Source organism: Lissotriton helveticus, chromosome 4_1 (genome assembly GCF_964261635.1).
Source record: "Lissotriton helveticus chromosome 4_1, aLisHel1.1, whole genome shotgun sequence".
NCBI lineage: Eukaryota > Metazoa > Chordata > Amphibia > Caudata > Salamandridae > Lissotriton > Lissotriton helveticus.
Genome location: NC_136063.1, coordinates 1,415,776,688 through 1,415,800,487, shown reverse-complemented (window position 1 = coordinate 1,415,800,487; position 23,800 = coordinate 1,415,776,688).

The window sequence follows — 23,800 nt, the reverse complement described above, 5'->3', positions numbered from 1 at the left end:
ATTGCGTTTGGTCCTAGGGACAGAGACATTTATTGATTCAGTGCCAAACACAGCCATAACATTGGTAAACCCTTATTGTAAATATTCGTACTTAGTGATAAACTAGCACAGTGGCGATAGGACTCACTTGGAGCATATTACTGAGCCTCGCTATTTTCTACCTACAAAGAGTAAGCCCACAGAACTTTCTGGTGCACAAGCTTATTTTGGAGAAGCCGTTTCAGAGTGTGAATTAACATTGTGTAAAAGACTTGAGGAGACTTCTCACCCCCTGTGTCTCACTGAGTGGACTCCTGGGAGAGCAGGGTTCATTATTATTTCCTTATCTCGTTTCTACAGGAGACAGGAGGGGTATTTGAGAAAGGGAGCTGTGAATTACCCATATAATAAGACATGATGCATTGTTCATGGTATGTGTAGTGCACCCTTTTTGTTCAACAATAACTGAAATAACAGCTAACCTATATCAGAGGGCATTGAATGGTGTTCGTTTTGTTTTCACAGTTGGGCACAGTTCCTTATACCTCCTCAGACCACTATCTCCATTGGATTTGATCTTTGTGTATTTTCCTTTACAGGTATTGATTGGTCACAGTGGGGTGGTTGTGGGTTAAGGGAGTGTACGAACACAACTGTTATAGGTTAGGGAGATAGGGTGTTCTAAAATCTTGTTCTTTGTTGTTACAGATCTCCCTCCCTGCTGTTCCCTTCCTTTCCCGCGCCCCGCTGTACTATCTTGGTTGTTCGTTTCAAAGTATATGGAACTCTGAGGTAGTTAGGTTGGGAAGGGAATTGGACTCTCATCACAGCCCCGAGGAAGTTGGAAGCCGAGCCTGATAGAATTATCGGCCCAAGGATTTTGCCTCCTCTTGGCTGTGTTGGGAGTTCGCCATGACCACCTTAGAGGACGTCATGGCTGCTTTGGCCTTAGTTCAGGTGGAGCTGGCAGCTTCCAATAGAGAGGTAGCCGCTTCAAGGGCGGAGAATGCACAATTACGAGCCCGGATGGATAGATTGCCCACAACTACGGCAACAACAGGGGCAACAAGTGGCTCTTCCCCTACCACTTCCGTGGTGGTGGAAATGCCCGCACAAATCCCTCTAGCTCCACCCGAACGTTTATTTGGGGACAATAAAAAAGTTCGAGTGTTTATGACACAGGTTCAGTTGCACTTTATGTGCAAACCCAAGATGTTTTCTACGCATCAAGCGAGAGTGGCTTTCCTTATCTCGTATTTAGGGGGGGAAGCTGCACAGTGGGCTGTTCCAATAGTTAGAAGGGATGACCCCCTTTTATATCACTGGGACAATTTCAGGGAAGAATTCGAAAAAACATTCGATAGGAGAGCAGAGACATTTACGGCGGACAGGGAGTTGTTGAAACTGAAACAGGGAGAGGCCAATCTTGTTACCTATCTCAACAATTTCAGAAGACTCGTGGCCGAAACAGATTGGCCTGAAGCCAAGAGAACAGCCTTATTCTATCAAGGCCTTAGTGAAGAAATGAAGGACGTTTTGGCTCAGATAGACCCTCAGCCCCGTACTTGCTCTGCCTTAATAGAACTCGCCTTACGCTTAGACCATCGCATGAAAGAAAGGAAAGGAGAGCATAAGAAGAAGGAACGAACCGTGATGCCGTATGAACAAGCCAGTAGTGGGGACAAAACGGCTACATCCTCTGATGCGATGGAAATAGGAGCGGTGCGAGCTTCATTAACCGCCAGCGAAAGAGAACATAGGCGCAAACAAGGATTGTGTCTCTATTGCGGGAAGAAAGGCCATTTCCTGCGTGAATGCCCGGTGAAACCAAAAAGCAACCGGTTTCGGGGAGGACAAAGCCTCGCAGGAGTAGCAGACAAGGAGTCGGAAAACTCCACAGCTTGATGGTGGATGAAGGGAAACCCTCAGGCATACATATCATCCCTTCACTCACCCCGAATCTGGTGGACGAGCGGAATCACCTCTTTGTGAACATGACCCTGTCGATCGATGACGTGAAACAAGACGTGCATGTGATGGTTGATTCGGGGGCTACAGGTTGTTTTATGGACTTTACCGAGGCTCGTCGATTGGGAGTAAGATTAGTCCCCAAAGAAAGACCCGAAACAGTCTATGCCGTCGATGGAAAGGAACTGCACACAGGTCCATTAAAATACCATACAAGGGTGTACAAAGTCATTTTTGATAATTCCCATCATGAAAATCTGGTATTCAACATCATCGAAGCCCCGCAATATGGGATCATTCTGGGTCTCCCATGGTCACAAAAACACGATCCTGATATACGATGGACCACTAAAACAATCCAGTTTCTTTCCCAGTATTGCATAGAACACTGTTTCTCGAAGAAGTGGAATCCGGCAACAACTTTAGCGTCTATGCATACGATAGCCACAGTAGCGGAAAAAGACGTGACCCTGCCTTCGTGTTACGCTGAGTTTGGGACGGTTTTCAGTGATAAAGAGGCAGAGGTACTTCCACCCCATCGGTCGTATGACTGCCGCATCGACCTCATCCCAGGCTCTGAAATCCCTAACGGGAGAATTTATGCTCTTACTCTACCTGAAACGGATACGTTGAGAGACTATCTAGACAAATATCTGGCTTTAGGATACATTAGACCATCTAGATCCCCTGCAGCATCTCCTTTGTTTTTTATACCAAAAGCAAATGGTGAAAAAAGGTGCTGCATCGACTACAGAGCACTAAACGCCATCACCGTGAAGAATCAATACCCACTGCCGTTGATCCCGGTGTTGCTGGAACAGGTCTGGGCGGCACACATCTATACGAAGCTGGATTTGCGTGGGGCCTATCACCTTGTTCGCATTAGACGGGGTGATGAGTGGAAAACGGCCTTTAAGACGCGGTACGGACTCCCTGAGTATTTGGTGATGCCCTTTGGGCTCTGCAATGCCCCGGTCGCTTTTCAATTTTTTCTAAACAAAGTGCTTCGCGAATACCTGGATCATCATGTAGTCGTTTATATTGACGATATTCTCATATATTCGAACTCGACTGAGGAACATGTAACACACGTAAAATCCGTGTTGCAAGCGCTACGGGAACATCACCTCTTCTGTAAAATCACCAAATGTGAATTTCACGTAACAACGGTGGAGTTTCTGGGTGTAATGCTTACTCCATCAGGACAGGTGATGGCAGAGAGAAAAGTACAAGCTATTGTGGGTTGGCCACGTCCTAACAACGTCAAAGACATCCAGAGCCTGTTGGGGTTTGCCAACTTTTACATGCGATTTATATCTGGCTTCTCAGGAATGGTGTCACCACTCACGCGGTTTACGAAAAAGAACGTACCGTTCGTGTGGGATGAGGAAGCACAACACGCGTTTAACAGACTAAAAACAGCATTCTCCTCCGCGCCGGTATTAACACATGCCAATCCTGACATCCTGTTCATAGTCGAGGCAGATGCCTCTGAAATAGCTCTGGGAGCTGTGTTGTCTCAAAAGGAGGATTCAACAGGCACTCTTCACCCGATAGCCTACATGTCTGCGGAAATCAACTATACCATCGCAGAAAAGGAGCTGCTAGCCATTCGAGACGCTTTCATGGAATGGCGGCACTGGCTAATGGGGGCTCGACACCTGATCACGGTTTATACCGATCATCGAAACCTGCAGTTTCTAAGGGCCGCTAGACACTTGTCTCCTAGACAACTCCGGTGGATGATGTTCTTCGAGGAGTTCCGTTTTGTGGTTACGTTCCGGCCTGGTACCAACAACAGGAAAGCGGACGCACTAACGAGGAGAGAAAACCTCTTGATTCCTTCGGAGAAACCCATTCGGTCAATCATTGAGCCGGGAAAAGTCATAGGAGTAACACATACCGAAGACTTTTTGTCCAGTATTAGGAGAGGAGTACAAACCTGTGTGTGGCGCACATGGCTCAGACATCATCCAGAATGGAAGATCAGACACGGCGTTCCAATGAGAGGAAAACAGGTCCTAGTACCCACGAACGTTTTGCGTAAAACTGTGTTCTCTTGGTGCCATGAGGTTCCGTGTGCCGGACACATGGGTTTCATCAAAACGTTGGAGAAAACCCAGAGGCAATTCTGGTGGCCTTCCATCAGACCTGATTTGAGCCGATGGGTGGCGGAGTGTGCCACCTGTAATCAAATGAAAACGGACAGGCAAAAACCTCAGGGATTGTTACAACCTCTGCCCACTCCGGAAAATCCGTGGGAGAGGTTCTCAGTTGACTTCATCATGGGTCTCCCGAAAGACCAAGGCAAAACAGCCATAGTAGTGGTGGTGGACTTTCTGACGAAAATGGGCCACTTTATCGCCTGCGCCCAGGTGCCCACTGCGGGCCAATTGGCTCACTTACTCTTGGTGAACGTTGTAAGACTGCATGGCCTTCCCCGAGACATTGTATCCGATCGAGGGGCACAGTTTACGGCTCGCTTTTGGAGAACTTGGTGTACAGCATTGCACATAACTTCATCAGTGTCCACCAGTTTCCATCCGCAGATGGATGGACAGACGGAGAGATTGCACCAATCCTTAAAACAATATCTCCGATGCTATGTGCAAGAAAGCATCGATTCTTGGGTGGATTGGTTGTGGGGGGCGGAAGTAGCCTATAATAGCACCCAACATGCATCCACACAACACACACCTTTCTTTTGCTCCTACGGGCATCATCCCAGATTCACCCCCATGCTATTACCTTCCGAAAACGTGAGGCTGCCAGTGGTGAGGGAACGGTTGTTGCGGGTACGCCAAGTACTTTTGGACGCACGCAAGAATCTTGCGCAGGCCAAAGCTCGATACAAACACCAAGCCGACAAACACCGGAGACCTAATCCGGTGTATCGGAAGGGTGATCTGGTATGGTTGTCAACCAAGAACATCAAATTCTAGAAACACAGCGTGTTTAAACCCCGGTTCATAGGCCCATACCGGGTGGTGGGGCATGTGAATCCGGTGGCTGTGCGTCTGCGTTTGCCTACGCAGCTGTGCATACATCCTGTGTTCCATGTTTCTCTCTTAAAACCCTCCAGATGTCCTGTTCGTAGGGCCCCTTTGCCTATCTGGGTGCAGCAGGATAGGGAGTATGAGGTGCAGAGTGTCTTGGACTCTCGATGGGTGAAGGGTCGCCTGCAATACCTGCTCTCTTGGAAGGGGTTTGGTCCGGAGGAGGATTCCTACCGGCGGGGGCCGTTCGGGCTCCCCGGTTGGTGGCCAAGTTCCACCGTTTATATCCTGAGAAGCCGCGGGTGGGGTTAGGCCCCTTTGTGAAGGGGGGTGTACTGTCAGGTTCCAAAGCGCCAGACGATCACGGGCCGCCAGCATGAACAAAGAACTACAATTCCCGGCATGCCGTGCTTACGTCGCGTACCAACGTGAGCTGCGCGCGCATGCCAGGAAATAAATGAGTGATGCAGACGGCGGTGAGACGCCGATAATTCCGTCCTGCGGTGGCGTTTCTGGAATCCTGGTCCGGTTGCGGTAAGATGCGACTTGTTGTTCCAAGTTCAACGGAATCGTGAGTATTTCGGAAGTTTGGAGGTGTGAGGCGTTGGTGTTTTCGATCCCAACAGCACACCCAGAGAATAGTATTCCTTTTGGGAGTTTCACTCGGCGGAGTGTTACACGGAGGTTCCTATACCTTCGCTTTCAGTCTAAGACGTTGGTGGCATTGCGTTTGGTCCTAGGGACAGAGACATTTATTGATTCAGTGCCAAACACAGCCATAACATTAGTAAACCCTTATTGTAAATATTCGTACTTAGTGATAAACTAGCACAGTGGCGATAGGACTCACTTGGAGCATATTACTGAGCCTCGCTATTTTCTACCTACAAAGAGTAAGCCCACAGAACTTTCTGGTGCACAAGCTTATTTTGGAGAAGCCGTTTCAGAGTGTGAATTAACATTGTGTAAAAGACTTGAGGAGACTTCTCACCCCCTGTTTCTCACTGAGTGGACTCCTGGGAGAGCAGGGTTCATTATTATTTCCTTATCTCGTTTCTACAGGAGACAGGAGGGGTATTGGAGAAAGGGAACTGTGAATTACCCATATAATAAGACATGATGCATTGTTCATGGTATGTGTAGTGCACCCTTTTTGTTGAACAATAACTGCAATAACAGCTAACCTATATCAGAGGGCATTAAATGGTGTTCGTTTTGTTTTCACAGTTGGGCACAGTTCCTTATACCTCCTCAGACCACTGTCTCCATTGGATTTGATCTTTGTGTATTTTCCTTTACAGGTATTGATTGGTCACAGTGGGGTGGTTGTGGGTTAAGGGAGTGTACGAACACAACTGTTATAGGTTAGGGAGATAGGGTGTTCTAAAATCTTGTTCTTTGTTGTTACAGATCTCCCTCCCCGCTGTTCCCTTCCTTTCCCGCGCCCCGCTGTACTATCTTGGTTGTTCGTTTCAAAGTATATGGAACTCTGAGGTAGTTCGGTAGGGAAGGGAATTGGACTCTCATCACAGCCCCGAGGAAGTTGGAAGCCGAGCCTGATATGTTGTTTGTGTACTGTAGGGGGTCGTACTGGGTTCTAGTGTTTTAGGATTTAGGGTAGTGCAGTTGTGTTTGGGTAGTGAAGGGGGTCGTGCAGGGATAGTGTTTTAAGGGTTATGGGTAGTGCACTGGTGTTTGTATAGTGTAGGGAGTCATGCTGGGGATAGTGTTTTAGGGTTTAAGGCAGTGCAGTGGTGCTTGAGTAGTGCAGGGGGTTGTGCTGGGGGTAGATATAGGGTTTAGGGTAGTGCAGTGGTGTTTGGGTAGTGTAGGGAGGTAAGCTGGTGGTAGTGTTTTAGGGTTTTGGGTAGTGCAGTTATGTTTGGGTAGTGTAGGGTGTCCTGCTGGGGGTAGTGTTTTAGGGTTCAGGGTAGGGCAGTGGTGTTTGAGCAGTGGAGTGGGTAGTGTTTTAGGGTTTAGGGTAGTGCGCCCCACCAGCCACAATATCCGTGGACAAAGGGGATCCTAACTCTTTTGAACTCTCCGCCAATTTGATAATTTGGGTCAAGGGCCCTACCACATCCAAGACCTATCAATTCTATTCTTGGGATCCCACATATACATGGAGAAAAAGGTACATCATTTCTCATCAATTTCAGGCATGTGGGGCACCTTCCCCTTCAGTGAGGGCCTGGGGCATTCTCCCCTCTTCCTAATCCTGACCTCCCTTTCAAGGGGTAGATGGATTTTCCCCACCACATACTCTGTCACTTTGGCGTCAGGGGTCCACTCCGCCGACATAGGATGATAAATTTGGGTAGGCTTGAACAAGTCCGAGTGGACCCTGTCCCCAACCGGGGACTGAGAGGAGTGGGACTCGGGACGCCAGGGTTGCCCAAAGTCCTTATCCTCATCGGAGGAGAAATAGTCCTCCTATACACCCTCTCCCGACGTCGGGGTCTACAATAGTGGTGACAGCATCACAATATTCTCTGTGCTCCTCTTCCTCCCGGCAGGATGCATGTTTTAGCATTTGAGCACTTTTGAGGAAGGTCTCCGTAAATTTATCAAATCCTTCCAAGTGCCCCGCGTTATGCTTAACGGTCCTTTTATTTCCCATCTGGGAGCTACTGGGACCAAACAGGGGGGGTGCCAGGGAAAATATTTAAAGACCCATCCAGTTTCAATCCCCAATCCTACTGATAAACAACACAAGAAAACTGGTGGTCTAGTGAGAAGAAAAGAAAAAGAATATATACACAGAATGAAGGTACGAGCAGGACCTTTAACAGATCATTGCCCTTGGTGGCCAGTGTCATCATTTGGAAAGCCATAGGCGCCCTTGTCACCTCAGCTCTTCTGGCAGTGTGCCAAACGCTGATAGACTAGGCGTGTTGCTGACAGCGATAGAAAATGCAGTGCAAAGAAAAATGAAATATGAAAGTGTAAGTGAATTAAAAAAGATACAACAGTGGTCCAGGATACATTTATTGGTGACCACTGGTGGACTTATTAAAAAATACAGTGTCGGTTTTGAATTAATCTACCGAAAATGGTCTACTAGTTTGAGCAGTAGTGGGTTCAGGACCCCGGCTTTCTTCAGGACCTAGTTAATGTGGCTACTGCATTACGTGCAATTTTGAAAAACAGTGATAAGAAAAAAGCGTAAAAAATATATATATATTTCACAGTGTTAATACATGTGACCAATCACAATACCTCTGTGTAGGATGGATGGTTATTCATACCTGTGGAGATAAGACAAGCTTCAATATCCAGAATCCACAATGATATGCTTTGTCAATCACTGCTTACTAAACTGTTCTGTGTTTCCAAGAAAAAGTACAAGAGTAATACACTCACCTATCCTGTGTGAGGTAAACAAACCTCACCTCACCTGGCTCTGACTCAGGTCAAGAAGGAGGCACCGCCCTACAAGGTGGGAATAACAAGTACAAAACAACCCGATGAGACAATAATCCAGACAACTATGTATGTGGACAAATTGTAATAATTGGGCTGATTACTATAAGAAGAATTCCATAAGTCCTCAGAGTTAAAATCTATTGAAATTATTAGATGCCTGTATGACGTTCTTCTCAAGAAAGCAAAGTATACTGAAGGGAGCAATGTATAGGACTCACCATCAATGTTATATTAGAGTAGACATGGTGTCAGCAAAAAGATCGATATGGTTGTCTCTTAAAGAGCTCTTGAGCACGTCTTTCAATTGCCATTTGTACAAGAAAGCTCCACCAATTCGGACAAGTAAAGTATGTGAAGTTATCAGCAAAATTACTGTGCTGACTCAACACTGTACTGAGTGGATCGGAGTGCCGTTAAACAATTTGCACACACATGATGAAACCTAAGAGGCAAGGTGTAAGAGCACTTCAATATACGTTGTTCCTAATAGCGCTCAACACTGTGCTGGGCGGATAGGAGTGCCGTTAACCATTTAGCACATACATGAAGAAGCCTACGAGGCGAGGTGTAGAAACGCTTTGTTATATGTTTATGAAAAAAAGAAAAAGATCATGATGTTACTAATAACGCTTACCTGTCCGTCGATACCCCAGGTTATGTCCTGAGGCAGGGGGAGGTAGCGTTTCACTGTAGCTTGCCGCCATTAGTGCTGGCCACGACAGGAACATGTGATAAATGTTGTCACTCGTACTGATCCAATGGACGGCTACAACTACAAAGTAACGTCATCGGACTGGGAATTGTAGTCCAGAAAGACAATAATGTGTGTCAGCTTTGAAGAACGATGGAAGCATGCGCAAAATATACCCATAAGGAAACCGGGTGTTGATGAGAACTGGGCAAGAAAAGAAGGTCGCTACAGGGCATCCATTGTATGGTAACTGGAAAGAATAGTTATTTCAAGGTTAAGATACTACATGTGTATGCAAGGGTAACAGTGAAAATAAAATAAAATAAAATAAGGGACTATACTGGCTATATGCTCTCATGTCTATGAAGATAATCATCAGACGTTCAGTCATGTATAAGGTGTCATTAGTTTTACAAATTGAATGAACAATAAGCAAACGCAGAGTGTTGATTTCACATTCATATGACACATCTGTGTACAGTGGTGGTTTGTACAACTAGCTTTCATAGCAGGGTCCAAGGAATATCGTCAGTAAGACCTTGTGAAGCACTTTTTAGCTTGAACACCCACCTCTGTTCCCTCTGGAACAGGTATTTAGTCCTGTCACTCACATGGGGAGGTATAGTTGGTTTCTCCAGGACTGTCCAGAAAAATTCTTCCGGTTTATGTTTCAGCTCTAAAAAATGCCTCGTGAGTATAGTATTAGACTTACCACAACGGAAGGTGCTTTTGTGTTCCAACATACGTTGTCGCACCTTTCTTGTGGTCATACCCACGTATCGTTTTTTACAAGGACATTCAATTAGATAGATTAAATGGTCACTATTACAGTTGGAAAACTGTGTCTGAATCCAAGGTCTTTGAGTGCCAATGTCTATGGTTTTGGTCTGTTTAGTCTGCGGGCATATGGAACAATTGCCGCAAGGGAAATGACCTTTGACCGGAGGTAAATCCCATAGGCTGTTATTCATGATAGGTTTTGTCATTGGCCTCGTATGTACCAGGGCATCTCGCAAATTCCGCCCTCTCTTAAATGCAAAAAGAGGCATGGGAATTCGTCCATTCCGGGTCTTTAGGAAACACCAGTTCTTACGGATGCATTTCTGTAAGGCATTACTTAGAGTAGTGAAGGTGTTAACAAATGTCATGCGTTCCAAAGGGGGTTTCGCAACTCTAGGTTCCAACAGAGCTTCTCTGTGATTATTGGAAGCCCTCTTACAGGCCGTTTTTACCAAGTGTCTAGGATACATCTTGTCCTGCAACTGTTTGGATAGATTCTTCGCATGATGTTTGTAAGCCTCTGATGTAGAGCAATTGCGCTTCAAGCGTAAAAACTGACCAAACAGGAGATTCTCCCTTAGGGATTTCGGGTGCTGGCTATCGAATCTCAATAGAGCGTTGCATGCCATCGGTTTACGATAAAGTTCGTTTGATAGGCATGTAGGGGTAACGTACATAGAAAGGTCCAGAAAATAAATCTTGTGTTTGCTAATTTCCAAAGTGAACCGTAAAGAACGATTTCGTGTATTCAGCCAGGTGTGGAAAGCTCGGACTGACTCTTCGTCCCCCCGCCAGACCACCAGGATGTCGTCAATGTACCTCTTCCAGAGTGTGATCGACTCATGGAAGGGATTATTAGCGGTCAGGACTTGCAGTTCTTCAAACCTATGTACATACAAATTTGCCAGGCTCGGCGCATAAACACTGCCCATACTTGTACCTGACACTTGTAAGTAATAGGTCTCTTCGAATTGAAAAAAGTTCTCTTTCATGGCCAGGTAGGCCAGGGTCATGATGAAATTGACTGGGGTAATGGAATTAAGTTCAGTGTGACTTAAGATGTCCGAAATAGTCTCAAGGGTCTCATCTCGTGGTATAGAGGTGTATAACGATACGACATCCAGGGATACCAAGATGTCGAGGTCAGGATTGAAATCTACTATGGGCAACAGTCTGAGAACGTCCTTTGTATCCTGTAAATAGGTTGTCATTTTTTGTACAATTGGACGTAGGAAAAAGTCTAAAAATTTAGAAAGAGGTTCCAAACAGGAGCCAATACCTGATATGATCCGTCTCCCTGGTGGAGGCCTCTGGACTTTATGTATTTTGGGGAGGATGTAGAAATAGGGCATGACAGGGTGGATTGTCTGCAGATATATAGATTCCTGATTAGTAATCCAACCCTCTGTCAATGCCTCCTTGATGGTACTGCACACGCGCGGGGTAGGATCTTCTTTGAGAGGGCGGTAGCAGTTCCTGTCACTTAGCTGGCGGATGCATTCAGCTCGGTAATTGTCTGAGTCCATCAGGACCGTCGCACCCCCTTTGTCGACCGATCATTTGTCAGTGCTGTAAGTACTTGTAACTCTTTTGTCGGGATGTTACGGTATGTATTACCCTTATTGTTCTCACACAAAAATTTGACATTCTCGAGAACTGCTCTTTCAAAGGCCAAGACCTGGGGTGGTATTAAGTGTGATGGAGGGTTGAAATTGGACCTATTTTTTAGTCCCGTATTAGTATTTTCAATTAGGGTCTCAGACGGTGTCTTGTCTTTAAAGAAATGGTGCAACCGCACCTTTCTGAAAAATTGGGATAGCTCTCGATGTACTGCGAAGTCATCCCCCTTACTCGTGGTGACAAAACCTAAACCTCTGCTCAGGACCGACACCTCATCTTGTGTCAGTTTTTTAGAGCTAAGGTTGACTATAAGGTCCTGTTTTACTGAACCCCTCACATCAGCCCCTGGTTCTGCCCCTGGTTGGTTTTGGAGCGAGTACCAATCTGATTCAGAGTGGTCGATGCTAGGTTGCAATGTGTTTGCGTTTGTACGTGCTGATTCTGTGGGTTCCGTTGTCGCCCACGAAACCTTCCTTGGCCTCCCCCTAAAAATGGCTGCTTGGGAAAATGAGGTTGAAAAGATTGGCAGGGATTAGGTGGCTGAAACTGTGGTGGAGGGAAACCCCATGGGGTTGGAGGCCACCATTGCTGGAACTGGGGGCCATTGTAACCTCTCCTAGACAATCTCCTCCCTCTACCTCTTGGTTGATATTGTCCCTGATCATTGGGGTCTGACACATCTGAGTCAGCATCTGAACTGTTGCCAGAGTAGGTGGATCCCAAATGTTTACCCTTGTTATTAAATGTGGGTGCAAGATATTCGTCGCTGGTGTAAGGATATACAACCTCATGCTTAAATTTTGCTAAGTCTTTTTTGAATTTCTCGATTTTTGATTGGAGGATAGAATCTTTAAGATCTTTGTTGGCTCTATTTGATTCATCCAGATTCTTTTTAAAGATGATATTGGTTACTGTGGTCTTAATTTGAGCTTTCATAACCTGTATCTCTATAAGGATTGCATCAGCAATCCTGTTAGCCTTGCATATAATTAATAATAGCCAGTCCCGCGTGCATCTCTAGGCGATTAAGGACCAATTTTACGAAATGTTCTGTCTTGTAGGAATAGCCTGGGGCGTTGGTCACTATGAGACCTGGAGGGGCGCAGTTCCCGCGTAGATATTCTGCCATAATCGCCCCGTGTATCACAGTGCGTGTGAGTGACTTCTTGAGAGCTGTAAGTGAGTCCCAGTCATTGGTGGTTGAAGTAGATGGACCAGAAAAGGTATCTAAAATGCTTGGTGTATTATCTGGTATATTCTGATAGGTAGCATCATCAAAAGCCAAACCGCTAAACTCAGTCATGGCTGCAGGAGGTAAGGTGTAATAACCCCTAAAGATTAAAAAGAGGAAAAAATAGAAAACTAAACTAAGCTAAAGCCGCTAAGTTGGGGCGATTTAATTCCTCGATTCGAGGGTGCATGTTTTAGCATTTGAGCACTTTTGAGGTAGGTCTCCGTAAATTTATCAAATCCTTCCAAGTGCCCCGCGTTATGCTTAACGGTCCTTTTATTTCCCATCTGGGAGCTACTGGGACCCACCACCACCAGATCTGGGTCACTGAGCATCCCCGGGATGCGTTTTGCCAGATTATTAACCTGATCCCTAAGAAGAACCATTGCCCTAGAAATAGCCAGAGAGAGGGCTTGGTCCACTGCTGGAGGGAGAAGTTGGGGGGTCATTCCTCCTCCACTTCCTGGTAGGAGGAGGACAAATGGTCTTTAGGAGAAGACATAATAGCAGAGGGTGTGAGCACAGAACAAATGCCCTTAAAATTCTTAAGGCAGCCCCCTCGCCGGTGCTCCAACAGCTGGGCTTTCCCAGAAGCTGTAATAAGAATAGACTGAGGCACAATACCAATTACCACCACCATGTGGCGCTGGTCACTAACGTTGGCCATCTGGGGAAATCACTATGTAGCAGTGTCAAAATTAGGCGAATGTTGGTCGGCAATCAATCGGACACTGAAGGAGTGACCAGATTCACAAACGCGCGTAAAGACTACCAGGAGCACTCGACGGAGCTGCCTCGCTCGGACCAGACGCGCCTGACATGATCTCACTGCGCGCAGAGCGCAGAGCAGGAGAAACTGAAAGGGGGAGAACGTGCTCAGGCAACACCCTGCTGCGCAGGGAATGAAACAATACCAAGGCAATAATGCTAATAACGTGCACAAGAAACCGCTATACAAACAGCAATAACATCAGATTAAGCCAAGAATGTAAGGAATACACTTAAATGATGAGGAGTGAAGAAAGAGGAAGCGGAAGGGACATCACAATATTATATACAATGGACTGTGATATGATTGGACTATAGTTGCCTTGGAGACTACCCCGCTAATGGTTCATGGGTTGTGTAGTCTTTTGTTCAATAAATGTTGGTTTACGTTTTCTTTGAACTGCTATGCAAATAAAGTGAGGAAAGATATGCATAATCCTTGCCTTGCACACTTCTGTCATTGGGCTACATGTGAGCTACATCTGTGTGATATTTGTTACATGTGGGCTCTTTTTTCTCTGGTGGCCATCTTGGAAGACTTATTTGTTATGAAGTTTCCTAATTTCTTCATTTACTGCAGTCTCCTCAGTAGGAAATGCTTTCAGTTTTTACTTTGATTCCATCAAGAAGGCATTCAGATGTGTCACACATTTGCCATAATGTCAGAACGTTAGATCTCTAGTTGTACAATAGATCACTGTAGTAAAGCTACTGCTCACCAGGGAGTTAACTGGAAGTCTACTGCTGGTATTGAAAGTGATTGTTTCAGTCTGCATGTCAGAATTTTCTAATGAAATGGAAGAGGATTTGAGATCTCACTTAAAACATGCCCTACATTTTCTTTCCATTAATTAAATGGGGTAACCCAAAAGGTACGGACCCGGGTATATTGCAGTAATAATAAAACAGTGGTCCAAAACCTATTTCTTTTTAAACTGATCTAAACAGTCAATATTCATATAATTATTTGTTCATGGGCGTTCACATAGAGTCCGCACCTATGCAAAAATGCACTCAGTTTTTTCAAGCACAAAAATTATATATATCACTAAATCAGCCATAAAACAAATCAGAGTACAAGAACTAATTTATTGTCCCTAGATCATGCAATTGATAATTCATACATTTTCAGCATAGAAAGTTGCCCAAAGACACGTGCACAAGAAGAGTGATCAAAAGAGTGTGTAGTGGATAAAGAAGAAGAAAAGACAAAGTAATAATAAACAGAATATTCACATTTTTGTACAATTACGGTTTCACAATTTTCCGTATTCAAACTACCTGGCCCCATAAAACAATCAGAACAACTAATGTCAGTATAATCCAAATTAAAAGGACATTAATGTCAATTGTGTGCACTTTTTTTATCACAGGTATAGGTCCACGGTAGTAATAATATCATCGACATTTCGACTCGACTTATGGTTGTCCGGTAATTTGAACCTGGACCGTGCGAGTCTTCATCAGGACAGAAATTAAATGGGCAACAAGGGGTAGCAGATGACCCTACAAAAAATAAAAAGGAGGGGATGATTACCCTATTGTAGTGATATATAGATACAAATTAATTAAAAACCCCATCAGGGGCAAAGCGCTTACCCTCGGGGTCAGGGCCAACAAGGTGTGCCTCTTTACTGGACCAAGTAAAAGTCACTTCTGAAAAACATAATTAAGCAGGACATAGGCAACTCATACTATTAGGCCATGCGTGCATTGTAATCACATAGGTATATGCTTGATATTTTACCTTATTGATGATAAATCATCCATTTCACAACGTATTCAAGAATTTTCTAATCAGCTGTGTCAAGTTCCTGTATCCAACGATCAGGAAGCTGTTGTTAAGAAGGAATGTCATAAGGATATGTCCAATCCGACTCATAATATGTAAAGTCAGTACTCTAATGACACCCACAATGTTTACCTTTAAATTAGTGCCTCAAGTCACAAAGAATCGCTCCTGTCCTCAATGATCAGGAAGCTGTAAAAAGAGAGAAAAAAGCGATGCTGTGTTTTTTAATTCACTCCCAAAGCGACTAATATGTCACACATTGGCGGAAATCAGCACCAGGCTCCGTGTTATAGCAGGAGTCTCTTACCGTACTGCCACAATTGCAGGCTACTCGATCCATCAACCTCCAAGCGGTTCTGAAAGATTTCCGCCTTTTAGGAGATGTCACGTGATTCATGTGTCGAATCCCTATTCTACCCAATGGTAGAAATAGTTAAAGGACTTTGCGTGAACGGGGACGTTTAATTTAGTTTGCGGTGAAAGGGCTGGGACATATAATTTAAAGTATGTATTTACATTTATACCATTGCAACAAATCATTGTATCGTCATGTGACAAAATTCGTAATTTATGTTCAAAAAACCACCTCTGAAATCGGACATGATTCAACAAGCGCCATTTTGAATTGGGAACAGCTAACCGAGATGTACATATTAAATAGATTGGTCCTGTATTCATTTAAGATCACAAACACTTTTAAATACATGGCACACAGAATTATGTTGTGTCAAGGTTAAAACATGTCAAATTATCCACAATCCCAGTAATTATTGGATATTTACAAAACAGGGCATTCCTGTATATCATTGGCTCAATACAATTTTGAAAATACTACATACAAGTATATAGATCAAAAATTGCAGGTTAATGTTCTATTCATTGTCTATGTCCCTAGTAAAGAGACTTGTCTATTAATTTCCTCCAGCTCATTCAGTCCAGCGTTCACTGTTCCCAAACAGTGTATCCATTTACACTCCCTCATATTGAGAACACTATGGAAATCTCCACCACGTGGGTTAGCTGTCACTTTTTCTACAACCCACCACTTCAAACTGTCTTCAGAGTGCTCAAATTTCGAAAAATGTTCTACCAAAGGTGCTCCCTGGGTACCACAGCGTATACGACTCATATGCTGCAGGATCCAGCATTTGACCTTCTGTATGGTCCGCCCTATGTATAACAACCCACAGGGGCACATGATGGCATATATTACCCCTGCGGTATTGCAATTACTGTGCTCCTTCAAATTATACGTACACTCATTGTAGCTGAAGGTCGTACATTCTGTTGTCAGTGGGCATGCCTTGCATATGCCACATTTGGTATGTCCTACCACTGCAGGCAAGCCCCAAAGTGTAGTCTGATACACAGTTTGCCTCATCGGTAGTAGGGATTTTACCACATGCTCCCTGATGTTTCTACCCTTGCGGAACGCATGTAGTGGTGGTCCAATCCCTCCAAGTTCTCCACTAATCAGGTGCCAATGCCGATTTATGCATCTCTTTATGGCATTACTTTTTGTGTTAAAAGTCATAACACACACCAATCTGTCCTCAGTGGTTTTTGGTTTTACACTCAACAGATGTTCTCTATGATTGTGCCATGCTCGTTTCCGTGCCTTTTTTAATAACCTTAAGGGATACCCTCGTTCACTCAATCTCGCTATTAGAAGTGACGATTCATCAAAAAAATCCTCCTTTTTAGAGCAGTTCCTCCGCAACCTAAGGAACTGCCCGAAGGGCAGATTGTCCCTTAGGTTGCGGTGATGATGGCTGGTATATCTGAGCAAGGTATTTCTCTCACTGCTCTTTCTGTGTAGATTAGTATACAAAAAAAACCTTCTGTCTTAATTTGTATGTCCAAGAAGTTGATTGAGTTGTTATCAAAATCAACCGTGAATTTGATGTCATTTGAACAATCATTCAACCACATATGGAATTCCGTTAGATCTGCTTGACTGCCCTCCCAAATCAGTAGGACGTCGTCAATATACCGGACCCATAGTAAGATGTTATTCCGGTATGGGTTGTATTGATTCAAAATGTATGTTCTTTCATATTCACTCATAAATATGATGGCTAGATGGGGGGCAAAGCTTGCCCCCGTAGCCACCCCCTTTGTTTGGACGTAATATTTGCCCTGGAACATAGAAAAGTTTTTTGTCATGGCGATTGAAAGTAATTGAATGATGAACTCCGTCGGAACTCTATGTGGGGCATCTCTTTTATTCAGGACATATTCTATACATTCCAGCGCTGCTTGCTGAGGGATGTTTGTATATAGCGCTGTGATATCCATAGTGGATAGTAAGCACTTATTACTATCATATGGACGTCCTTCAACCAACTAAATGGTGTGCATCGTGTCCCTTATGTATGTGGGTGTGGAGATGGCAATGGGTTTTAAAAACACATCCACATACTTGCACAAAGGTTCGAGCAATGACCCACATCCTGATATGATGGGCCTCCCAGGGGGGGCATTCAGATTTTTATGCACCTTTGGGAGAGTATAAATGGTCGGCATCCGCGGATGCTTGTTGTTGAGAAACTGATGTTCGTGTTTAGTGATTAACCCATATTCCAGTGCTTTTTTTGTCAATTTGGAGATGGAATAACTTATCTCTTTAGTGGGATCTTTTCTAAGTAAGATGTATTTCCCTTCCACTGCTAATTGGGACAGTATTTCAGTTTTGTATTTTTCAAGACTTTGAATCACTATATGTGGGAGGACTAAATTTTGAGGGAGGTCCTAATCCGCTGCCTGAGAAGACCGGATTATAGGGAACTTTCAGAAAATGATGTTTCAAACGAATCTTTCAAAAAAATTGCTGCAATTAAATTTTCAAATTAAAATTATTGGGTACTGTTTTAGGCACAAAAGATAGTCCTTTAGAGAGGACGTCCTGTTCAGTAGGTGACAGTTGGTAATCAGATATATTAATTAAGGGGTTCTCGGGTTTGTAACCCGAGAACCCCTTAATTAATATATCTTCTCAGGCAGCGGATTAAGACCTCCCTCAAAATGTAGTCCTCCCACACACCTATTGGATCATAAAATAATGGCATACGAACAGGTGGTAACACGTGATGTGGAAAATGTATTAACCAAACGGCAGTATGTCCCTTATAACATAAGTCGACAAGAAAAAGCTGCCTTATATTCCTTGAAAAACAACAGTGACATCGTAATAGAGCCCGCCGATAAAGGCGGGGCTATAGCGATACAAAGTGTTCTCAATATGAGGGAATGTAAATGGATACACTGTTTGGGAACAGTGAACGCTGGACTGAATGAGCTGGAGGCAATTAATAGACAAGTCTCATTACTAGGGACATAGACAATGAATAGAACATTAACCTACAATTTTTTATCTATCTACTTGTATGTATTATTTTCAAAATTGTATTGAGCTAATGATATGCAGGAATGCCCTGTTTTGTAAATATCCAATAATTACTGTGATTGTGGATAATTTGACATGTTTTAACCTTGACACAACATAATTCTGTGTGCCATGTATTTAAAATTGTTTGTGATCTAAATTGAATACAGGACCGATCGATTTAATATGTACATCTCGGTTAGCTGTTCCCAATTCAAAATGGCGCTTCTTGAATCATGTCCGATTTCAGAGATCGTTTTTTGAACATAAATTACGAATTTTGTCACATGACGATACAATGATTTGATGCAATAGTATAGATGTAAATACATATTTTAAATTATATGTCCCAGCCCTTTCACCACGATCTAAATTAAACGTCCCTGTTCACGCAAAGTCCTTTAACTATTTCTACCATTGGGTAGAATAGGGATTCAACACGTGAATCACGTGACATCTCCTAAAACGCGGAAATCTTTCAGAACCGCTTGCAGGTTGATGGATCGAGTAGCCTGCAATTGTGGCAGTACGGTAAGAGACTCCTGTTATAACACGTAGCCTGGTGCTGAGTTCTGCCAATGTGTGACATATTAGTCACTTTGGGAGCGAATTAAAAAACGCAGCATCGCTTTTTTCTCTCTTTTTACAGCTTCCTGATCATTGAGGACAGGAGCGATTCTTTGTGACTTGAGGCACTAATTTAAAGGTAAACATTGTGGGTGTGATTAGAGTACTGACTTTACATAGTATGAGTCGGATTGGACATATTGTTATGACATTCCTTCTTTACAACAGCTTCCTGATCGTTGGATACAGGAACTTGACACAGCTGATTAGAAAATTCTTGAATACGTTGTGAAATGGATGATTTATCATCAATAAGGTAAAATATCATGCATAGACCTACGTGATTACAATGCACGCATGGCTTAATAGTATGAGTTGCCTATATCCTGCTTAATTATGTTTTGCAGAAGTGACTTTTACTTGGTCCAGTAAGGAGGCACACTTTGTTGGCCCTGACCCCGAGGGGAAGCGCTTTGCCCCTGATGGGGTTTTTAATTAATTTGTATCTATATATCAGTACAATAGGGTAATCATCCCCCCCCTTTTTATTTTTTTGTAGGGTCATCTACTACCCCTTGTTGCCCATTTAATTTCTGTCCCGATGAAGACTCGCACGGTCCAGGTTCAAATTACCGGACAACCATAAGTCGAGTGGAAAAGTCGACGATATTATTACTACCGTGGACCTATACCTGTGATTAAAAGTGCACACAATTGACATTGATGTCGTTTTAATTTGGATTATACTGACAGTAGTTGTTCTGATTGTTTCATGGGGCCAGGTAGTTTGAATACGGAAAATTGTGAAACCGTAATTGTAAAAAAATGTGAATATTCTGTTTATTATTACTTTGTCTTTCCTTCTTCTTTATCCACTACACACTCTTTTGATCACTCTTCTTGTGCACGTGTCTTTGGGCAACTTTCTATGCTGAAAATTTATGAATTATCAATTGCATGATCTAGAGACAATAAATTAGTTCTTGTACTCTGATTTGTTTTATGGCTGATGTAGTGATATATATAATTTTTGTGCTTGAAAAAACTGAGTGCATTTTTGCATAGGTGCGGACTCTATGTGAACGCCCATGAACAAATAATTATATGAATATTGACTGTTTAGATCAGTTTAAAAAGAAATAGGTTTTGGACCACGTTTTATTATTACTACATTTTCTTTCTGCAGCACTAACCATAATGTCAACTGACAGGCTGCTCCTGTTGAAATATAACAGGAAGATATTTGAGATCTTACTTCAAATATGTCCTAATTTTTATTTCTACAGCACTAACCGTAATTTCTATGACAAAATGAACCCCATCATTTTGTTCCTTTTTAAATTAAATGTTTTAAGTGTTACCAGTTTATTCCAATCAAGATGGCTTCAGGTGTGCCATACTTTTGTCATAGTTAAGACTGTTAGCGCTCTAGTTGTTCTTTAGAACACTCTGGGAACCTGAAGTAGAACACAAAGGAATCAACTGACAGTCTCTGCCCTTGTTGGATGTACATGTTTTTCTGAGAATGACAGACTTCATTCTCACACGACTGAGAAAGATAGTGTGAATTTACAGAAAATATGCTCTCATTTTAGCTTCGGGAGCACCTTCCATAAAACTCTATGGGACAAGCATTTGAAAAAGTTTTCTCTCAAACATGATTCATGATACCCCAGCAGAAGGTTTTTCACAGGGTAAAATCACATAAGAACACACCACAATTTCTGAGATTAGTATGGTGTAATCAACAAATGAACTCTAATGTAACTAAAGATTGTTATCACTCTTTATAGTTCTCCTTTTGGTAACCCTCAAAATCTTCGATTCACTACAATGCAATTCAATGGGGTACTATCATGTATATGGGTCCCAAGATGGCTGCCAGCAATTCCAGGATGAAGTGTTGACAGCCACAGACTATTTTCACGATGACATGTGTGGTTAGGCTTCGCCCAGATATCAATAATTTTACTTTTTCAAATTTCTCAGGAACTACTGAACGGATTTACACCATTTAACAAAAAGAGTTCTTTATGAACCAAGGGCTACCTTTTTGCCAAATTTGGTGTAATTCTGTTCACCATTTCAGGATGTAGCCGCGGCTAAAGTTTCCTATGGGAAATTGCATGGGGAAAATATGTTTAGGGACCCCCCTTTTTTCTAGGTCCCCGCTTGCCGAATCACCCCAAAACTTTCAAGATAGGAGCAGAGCGGACCATAAGTTTTGAAAATTTCGAGAAGATTGTTCAATCGGTGCGATTTTCCTATGCTGTTTAGGACCGCCAGTAGGTAATATATATATATTATTTAACAGAGGGGGACATGTAGTGTCTTGTGAGTTTAGCAATGACGCAACCCTTTTGCCTGCTAATGGACTCCGTAGAGCTGTGCAGTAAGTGTTAGGTGAATGTGACAAAGGCTGATTGAGAATGTTGCGTTGGGAGTAACACGCAAGTAAAGAAAGTCGCATAATACCAAGCTCCATGTGGGGCATAGTCTTTGGCTGTTGCCCAGGCTAGGAAAATGCTACAGTATTGAGTTTTGTGCCACCCTGTGACCCCTTTTATTCTGGATAAGAATATGTTACACTGAGGAACTGCGGGCATACTTAACAAAAAGTCACGCAGTGCAGCAAGTCACTTTGCTGAACTGCACTACATGAAGGGAAAAGGAAGAAATGCTCAGTTTTTTAACATAATAAGGCAGATTTCTGTCTTTTCCCAGCACAGGTGCACAACGTACTGCCGAGCACCAATGTAGGTACCATTGCACCATGTTGCAAGGGTGCCTGTGTTGTAAGCAGGATTGTATTTGTGCAGGCAGGGACACCAAGTCTTTCCTCATGTATGAAGTATATGTAGATTCCTTTCAACCACCACTGATCAGGTCTTTGTTCATAAAGATGCAATGTCAAGCACTTAAAATCAATACGCATACTGTAGAGTGGAAACAGGGCCCCTCTAATGGGTTCCTATGCGATCTGTACGCCAATTGGGCAGTACAAAGCATTGACCATGTCTTATTTTTACATCCAATGTATGTGAAACCTAGATGGAAATGAATTTGACCCCTGTGCCTTGGCAAGGGATTATGCACTTTTCAACCAGCTCTTAGTCTTCTTTTAACAGACACTTCACCTCTTAGAGTCATTGACATGAGCAGATTCTGGCATACAGTGTGGCTAAACAAAAGAAGAAAGGCAAAGACTTTTGATATGTTTTAGCACTCATTTGGGTCAATGAATTGATGCTTATTACCGACTGTATTTTCTTTACTATGAATATATTATTTTGCTACTTACTTCATGATCACAGGTGGCTTTAAAGCCCTAAGATATTGAACCCTGATTATTCAGAACAAATATATGATTGGGCACGAGTGGGGTATGCTTTACACAGTAAATCAAAATGTCTTACCTGAAGAGTTTCAAGTGCTTATGGTAGACATATCGGACCGATACTAAGGTTTTTGTCACAAACTCCCTGATAAGTTTCTTCCTCCGTAGTTTACCCCTTTGGATTATGAAGTACTTTGTTAATGCTGTGAACACAAAATTGTGTAACATCGGATGTTTTCAATTTTGTATAGGTTTTCAGATTTTTACAAAAAAAAAAGCATTTTTGATGATGAAGGCAAAGCAACATCACTATGAATCGGACCCAACATGTAATAGTTTGATTCACAGGCATTTTGCTATAACTTACTCTTGCGTACTCGTGAGTTCCAGGAGCTATCCAGAAGTACTCCTGGCTCAATACACATCATATGTTAGCAAAATCACCCATCATAAACTTAGCGAGATGAGAAGAGCCCTATTATACAGATTTATCATGAATAACTTTATTGCATAAATCATTGATTATAGTTAAGGCTTCCATTTTCTCTTTTTAGAGATAACTACAGACAATAAGCATTCTATTTCCTGTCTGTCTTTATTTTTAGAAGGGGAAAAATACAGAAACTTGTGTTTCTTTTGAGTGACTCTCCTTGCTGTCTTTTGAGAATTCCAGAACAACTGCTAAGCAGAGACACTATGAGGATTTGAAAACAGGATGAGAGCCCCTTAAATACAGGAATATGTTCACATATATTTATAATGCTAATATTCACCTGCTGGTGTAGTATTTTGTAATACATGGATGCCTAATTTGCTAAAACGTGATGAGTAGGTGTTTATCAGTCAAATAAATGAGGAAGTATACAATTTTCCGACCTCATTTATCCTCAAAGCATAAAATAAATATGGATAAATACCAATAAAATAGCAGAAAAAGAAATATGGATAAATACAGATGGAAGTGATAAAAAAAACATACAACCATGAGCCCTAATTGCTATAACATTTGAAACGTAAGAAAATCTAATATCCATTTATAGAAAACACCCTTGCAGTGAAAATCCAGATGCAATACATTTATAAAATCAAACAATTGTTTTACATTAACTAATGGGTTATACTATCGACTATGGCTAAAAATGTTAAGACAAAAATAAGAAATGTAATACAATTGCTCAATAAGGAATTACTGTGAACACTATGAACAGAAATTGACAGCCTCTTCTATTATCCACTCTCCCATTGTAAAACTACCAATAC